General features: G+C 35.8%; 1 long non-coding RNA gene across 2 annotated transcripts in view; it reads right to left on the reverse strand.

The window, feature by feature from the left end:
* Positions 1 to 6,368, reverse strand: part of LOC115067969 — a 107,460-nt gene that overhangs the window by 40,045 nt on the left and 61,047 nt on the right. The gene's annotated exons all lie outside the window — the stretch shown is intronic.

The raw sequence follows: 6,368 nt of genomic DNA on the forward strand, positions 1-6,368 counted from the left end.
CAAAGTACTATCTGTAAGCATTGATATAAATATCTTAAGAGAAGTTACAGGTACTCAAAAAGAATCTGTAAATGTTTGATGACTTGAATTACACTAGAAAATAAAAACATACAATTTCAGTGGCAAAAGACACCAGAAATCAGGCTCTCTGTGCATAAATGTTTTTTCCTTCCAGAACTACATTGATCATATAAAACATGCATGAAGAGTCACATTAATTCTAGTATCCCATAAGCTGCTTTATGTCTTGAAGATTACTAAAAGCAGAATTACTAAGGCAAAGACAATCCCCTTTGTCAAAGATTCTAATATATACTGCCAACTTGTCATTTACCAAGACTGCAGGAGTATAAATTCACAGCAAAGGAAGCAGGGGAGTGAACATAGCATCCCATCCTGTGTTTCTTAGACTTTCACTCAGTAGAACTCTTCTTTCCTAAGGTTTTGCCCTCTTTCTACTGACTAGTCTGGAGAATACAAGAAAAACAATATATAATTCCCATTGTCACTGTTATGTGCATCAATTCTATCTTTATTTCTGCCCAAACTATTTTTCTCTTGGGGTCTAGACTTACGTCCCCATTGACAATTATCACCACTGCTCCTTCTTTACTTGTTGACCCACTGTTTTCAAGAGATGAAAGGCAGTGTCTTGGTCTACTTTATACTGCCATAACAGAATATCTAGGGCTGAGTTGTTTACAAAGAACAGAGATTTACTTCTTATAATTCTAGAGGCTAGACAGTCTCAAGCTAAGGGAGCTGACATTTAGTACGGGCCTTTCTTAATGCATCATTCCATAGCAGAGGGATGAAAAAGGAATGTCAGAAAGAAGAATTTACCTTTTCACCAATATCTTAGTCTATTTTACACAGCTATAACAAAAGCCCCAGGGTTGAGTACTTTATGAAGAAAAGAGGTTTACTGAGCTTAGAATTTAGAAGGTGAAAATCTTAGATTGTACTATATCATCTGTTTGGCTTATGATAAGAACCTCTAGCTGTGACACATCACAGTGGAACATAGAGTAACAGCTTGTGTGAAAGCAGTGACAGGGATGTGTGGAAGACAGATAACACACATGGTGGCAAGAAAGGAAATAAGAAAGAACAGAGGAAGCCAAATTTTCACTATAAGGGTTTGTTCTCTCAGTAAATAATCTAGTTCTGTGATAGCAAGAACTCCCTCCTGATAAACATCAGTCCCCTCTGAGGGTTGCGTCTTGTCCTGATCACCTCTCTCTAGACCACATCTTTTAAAGGCCCACCACCTCTCAATACAGTTATACTGGGTACCAAGTCATTCAGCACACAAACCTTTAAAACGAGTGCAAGCTATAATAATCAGGAGCCCATTCCTTTGGTAATTAATCTACTCCAACAGTAACATTATTAATCCAATCATAAGTGCAGAGTTCTCATGATCTAATTGCCTCTTCCAGTATTACATCAGTGACTGGGTTTCCAACTGAGGAACTAGGGTGATAAACTGATACCATAGTGAATGAGATCATGATTGGGAGAAGTGTAAGACTAGGCAACAAGGCACTCTACTTCCTTCTCAACACAACTCTAAGGGTGCAGAGAGTACCAAAAAAAGTTTTTATCATGTAGGTCTCAATAGTATACCATATAGTAAAGCTTAGTTGTTTGTTTGTTTGTTATTTTTCATTTTAACTTGACCCAAGATTCTAGCTGCTTATCATTCTTAAGTTTGTCACGGTTATAGGTTTTTTTCCTTATGTTTTAAGAGAAATTTTGTAAAAGTTCAGAAAAGGCTACTAGCCAGATAAAATTGTCATACTGACTTCTGTTTGACAGTCAGTGGACATATTTTTTTGCTCTTCTGAAAAAAGAATTCAATGTATATTACACAACACAGAGATCAGAACAACTGAAGGATCTGTCCACCTTTAAATATATAAAACAAAGAATATCAGTAAATGTCATTCTATAAAAAAAAAAAAAAACTTTTAAGAGATAAAACCCCAATTTACTCCCTCACTCATCAGGTGAGGAATCTCACCCAGGAAGGAAATGAAAGACACAGATGAGAAAGAAGAGCAGCAGTAGAATCCCCCTTCTCCTTCAAAATGAAATCTCTACACAGCGAGTGCTACAGGGTCAAAGGGCTCTTTACAGAACATTATGAAATTCTTTACAAAATATGAACTATCGCTTTAGACAAAATTGTATGTTTAGCTACTCTGTTTAAATTGCAATTAATGTTCAATTTCTTTTAATATACAGCTTACAAAACAGGATATGAAATCATGATCATGATTCCAAATGTCTAAAGAGTCAGCTGTGTGGGTAAATACTGGCTTGTTGGCAAGTTGTTTCTGTGAAAGCCATTTACTCTTCATACATAGATTGTACCTGCCTAACAGTTGCTTGTAAGGTTAGTGTTGGTTTTCTCTAGAGCTAACAGGAAATTTAGAATGAAAAACCTGAAATTCCGACACCTTGTTTTCCCCTACAAAGTGTGAGAAGATCACCATTCCTCAATCATGGCACCTTAATGGTTCTGCTGGATTTCAGGAAGTGCACGCAGAAGTACACTTTTGCTCCATAGGAAACACTACATCCTTCAAGGTCCTGTAACCTTGGAGACCTAAAAGGAGCTGAGAAACTGCACTCCTTCAGGGCAAGGAAAACATTTATATATATCTGAACTGAGAATAATAAAATATATTTGCATGCATTAGCATATTTTCATAACAGGTATAAATCATAATTAAATTTCTATGGTGATATATTTAACCTAGCTTCTGCAATTAAAAAAAAAATGCCTACAGGATAAAAGGGCAAAGAGAAATGTTTTCAGTGTAGCCAGCTCAAACTAGAATTTGGTATTTCTTTTATTAGATAGTTCTAAATTTATCATATTTTCTCTCTTAGCAAACAAAAGGATTTATAGATGTCCAAGCATTCTGAATATATAACTATTAAACAGAAGCATTTGAAGATGAGGCTACTGAGAACTATCCTTAAGGTTTCCTTTTAGCCTTAAAAATTATTATACATGCTGCCTCACTCCTACTTTTAGTGGTGAAATGTTATAAATTATAGTTCAATTTATAATGAAATAATAAATATTTTAAGATAAAACACCATCACCTTTAAAACTCTTCCTTATAATGTAACATATTGAGAATTATTAATGTGTAATTTGAGCAAAAATGCAGTTGGTTTTAACTTTAAAAAGTCACTTTAAAAAGATATGAATTGAGATGATAAAAGGAAACACAAATATTTCAAATTTTCTCCCAAATTCCCATAATAAAAAAGTTATGATTTCACCAACTGTGTCCAGAATTTTTGAAAATGGTACATTTCTAAATATATAACAGATATGAAAGATACAGATGACTGCTATTTAAGACTACATTATCATTAGCAGTACTACTGATTTAATAAAATACCTGGTCCAGATTAGTAACACGATCTCCTGTCTCCTGAAAACAAGATGTCTGGGAAAATACATCAGAGTCCATTTTCTTGAGTCTCCCTCAGAGGCCCATAAAGTAAAGGCTTGGTCCTTGGTGTGGACTATTAAGAAGGGACAGGCCTTCATGGAGGGGAACCTAGTATCTCATAGATAGCTCACTGATAGCTTGCAGGCCTACCCTTGCATGGGATAGTGGTACTTCTTTTTCCTTCTTCCTTTCACTTTATAGGTGTTTTTTCTTTCCACATGTACTCCCACCACCATGTACTGCCTTGTCAGAGGCCCAAAGAAACACAGTAATCAAACAGGGATCAAAACCAAAATAAACCTTTTCTTTTTGTAAGTTGACTATCTCAGGTATTTGTTAACAAAAGCACAAAGCTGTCTAACAAAATACCATATTCTGTGAGGCTTGTAAAACAAAGCAACATCTAGAAAAGTAGTTATTGGTATTTTTAGGGCATTAGATCTTTGAGAAATTGATGCAAACTCTCTTCCCATAAAGATACATACATGAAATTTTGCATACAGTCTCAAGAACTTTCCAAACCATTCAGTTTGACTTCCAGGCTGATACACGTTAGACTACTAACATAGCACTAACAGCAAGGACAATGGCTGATTATCAGAGCTATCAACTTCTTCAAAAAATCCATCAACAAACTATTTTAAGAACTACAGTTTTCCTTCAGTGCTGCCAAGCACATTTTCAGTTGCTGTATCAGGAAATGATAGATGCCAGAAATAAAAATGAGTCATTCCATAAATTTAAAGCTGAACTGTTGGACCTATAATTCCAAAAAATTTAGAACAAGGATGCCTTTAAGATACTAATTCAATACATTTAAGTAATCAATAATATGATGTGTGTGCATGCCATAAATGTATATACCATTCTTGATGAAAAGCTCAGTTTTAAAACAATTTTTTTCAGGGCTGGGGATCACACAAGGGTCTCACACTTCCAGGCAAGTGCTTTATCACTGAGCTACACTCTAAGTCACTCTTTTCAAATCGATAATCAAGATTTTGGCAGCAGTTCTCAATTCTTTAGTAATGTTACTCTGCTCAATGCATACTTTATGCACTTCAACTTTAAGTAGATTTGGACAGAATTTCTACATACATACATACATACATACATACATACATACATACAGAGAGAGAGAGTGGCCTTTGGGTCCAGTCTGAGGTCAGGAAATATCTGTGCCCTCCCAAGTTCATATTAAAAGTTAACTGACATTGTAACAGTGTTACGAGACAGAATTTTAGGCCAAGAGGACTCTGCCTTCATGAATGGATTAATACCTTTCATGGGCATTGGTTCATTTTGAGAGAGTGGGTTCTTCATACAAGGCTAATTCCAGTGCTCTTTCTCTTTCCCTCTCTGCCAATTCTGCCATGGGATGACTTGGCAAGAAAGCTTTGTCAAATGCCAGGCCCTTGACCTCCCATTTCCCAGCTTCCAGAATACCGAGTCAATACATTTCTGTTCATTATAAATAACCAAATCTGTAGTAGTTTTAGTAGCCTGTGAACTAGTACAGCCTATACATAGCACTGATAACACACTCACCATTTCTCTGCCTATAGCGTCAAACACTAGTGACTACCACTGTCTACATTACTGTTTGCATAGCTTGTCACCTGAGAAAGTTTTGTTCCCCCACCACACATTAGTAAATAATGATTTCAACAATTCTCAAACATCACCATGCCTAAAAAATCCCCTGAACTGTTTGTTTAAAATGTGTGCATACTAACATTTTCCCCTATTGATACTACACTAAAACAGTGTCCTAAAGAAAACATTTCCACAGTTCATCAGCCAACTGCCCACACCTACAGCTATATGAGAAATATGACTGATGATGGCTTGAGTCTACATAAAATGGACTTTAGATGTTGCTCTGAAAACTTTACAGGTAGTAATCTGCCCAATAATCTCACCAAAGACAATCTAGACACACTATGGCTAAAGACAAAAGAAGTCACAGGCCACTCAGAATTTGCAATGTGTAATCAACTTAACAAAATGTTTTCCAATTGTTTCATTGACTTAAAAGAAAAATATGTTTCCAAATTGATTGTATGTAGAAAGACAGACTTCATTTCCTAGAATTATGAAGTTTTCTGCTCTTTTTTCTTTTAATGTACTGGGGAAGTATGGTTATGCAAAAATTTTGTGGTCTTTCTTTTTGTTACTTGTTTATGGCCCAACTAAAGTGGAAGAAAAACTGTAACTTCATATTTTATGAGGTTTTTTTCAAAGTGTCTTAACATATTATTTGATGGTATACAATTACTAAATTACAGGGAATGAACTATAGTTTCCTTAGCCCTGCATGTACTCTGGAATCATCTAGGGGGAAAAAAAAACCCACCACCACCACTATCTCAGCCAAACTCTAGGCCCATCTGATCAGAATCTAATAATGGGTCCCAGTACCAGCATATTTTCCAAGTGCTGCCTTGATGCCCAGAAGTATTAGAACCACCAAATTAGGAAAGGAGTACTCTAATTTACATTTGAGTTAACCAAGTTTACTGGGTCCCAGAGAGAACGAATGGCTTCTGTACAGCCATGCAAAACTCAAAATGTAGCTCTACTTCTCTGTATGGCTGGCACTTCCTCCCTGCCCTATACAACTCCCTCTCACTTGTACAATTACAGCGACAAGGAAAAGAATTAACTCCACATGGGGACAACTTGCTAACTTGAAATGCTGTGAGATTAACAGGTAGACCAGAATTAGGCAACAATGATATGAAAAATCTATTAACTCTAGCCATTAGACAAAGCTCCGGATTGGTTAATGGGAAAATATGAAATTTCAATGAAGTTAATTGAAAAAACCTTGTACATTTGCTTTAGAATTTAAAAGTTAAGGGTAAAAATACAGAGATCACTAAGTTT

The sequence above is a fragment of the Nannospalax galili genome, unplaced genomic scaffold (genome assembly GCF_000622305.1).
Source record: "Nannospalax galili isolate Female #2095 unplaced genomic scaffold, S.galili_v1.0 scaffold187, whole genome shotgun sequence".
NCBI classification, from domain to species: domain Eukaryota; kingdom Metazoa; phylum Chordata; class Mammalia; order Rodentia; family Spalacidae; genus Nannospalax; species Nannospalax galili.